We start from the raw sequence: 973 nt of genomic DNA on the forward strand, positions 1-973 counted from the left end.
CACAACGGCTGCTGCCAAAATCCATTCAGTGGTTCCCTGGCTGGCCATGCAATTTCCTCTGTCTGGCAAAGATGCCCAGATTCTGCCTAGATTTTGCCAGGAACCTCATAGTGTACCTCCCACAGCTGCTCCAGGATCCCACTTTGCCACCATCATTCCTTGCATGTAGTGTTTGCTGTATTGGGATGGTGGACACTAGGGAAGGGGAACCTGCACTTGCCTGGCAGGGCCAGGGTCAGCCTCAGCCACAGGAGCTGGTGGCTTTCCCCAGAGGGAGACACAAACCCCTGCCCCCATGGCTGGCTGCTGGGCAGGGTTTTGCACAATGTGGTTTGGTAACATCTGCACCAGGCCAAAACAGCAGGAGAAACTGGCCCCACTGCCGGCAGCACTGCCACGGGCTGGGGCCTGCAGCCCTGCGTGCCACCCCAGTGCCAGGGCCTCCAGCTGCAGCACCGACCTTGGGGTGGGAGTGAACCGTGCCCCCAGGCTCATTACTGGTGGGGCTGGTGGCTGCTATGTCAGGGAGGAAGTTAGAGCTGAGCCTGAGGAGGGGAGACCCAGAGACATGTGTGTCCATACTGAGCACCATAGGGTGGGAGGGATAGAAAGATGGATGGGATGGATGGATGGATGGATGGATGGATGGATGGATGGATGGATGGATGGATGGATGGATGGATGATCGGTCACAGAATCAACTGGGTTGGAAAAGACCTCTGATATCGAGTCCAACACCATATCAACTAGACCATGGCACTAAGTGCCATTCTTAAACACCTCCAGGGACAGTGACTCTACCAACACACTGCGCAGTCCACTCCAACGCCTAATCACCCTTTCAGTTAAGAAATTCTTCCTAATGCCCAACCTAAACCTCCCCTTGAGCAGGTTCAGGCTGTGTCCTATCGCCCTGGCTGGCCGGCGCGGGCCGGTGCCGGTGCGGCGGCACCGCCTGCTGGCGGACACCGGG

The sequence above is a fragment of the Geospiza fortis genome, unplaced genomic scaffold, assembly GCF_000277835.1.
Source record: "Geospiza fortis unplaced genomic scaffold, GeoFor_1.0 scaffold172, whole genome shotgun sequence".
Lineage (NCBI taxonomy): Eukaryota > Metazoa > Chordata > Aves > Passeriformes > Thraupidae > Geospiza > Geospiza fortis.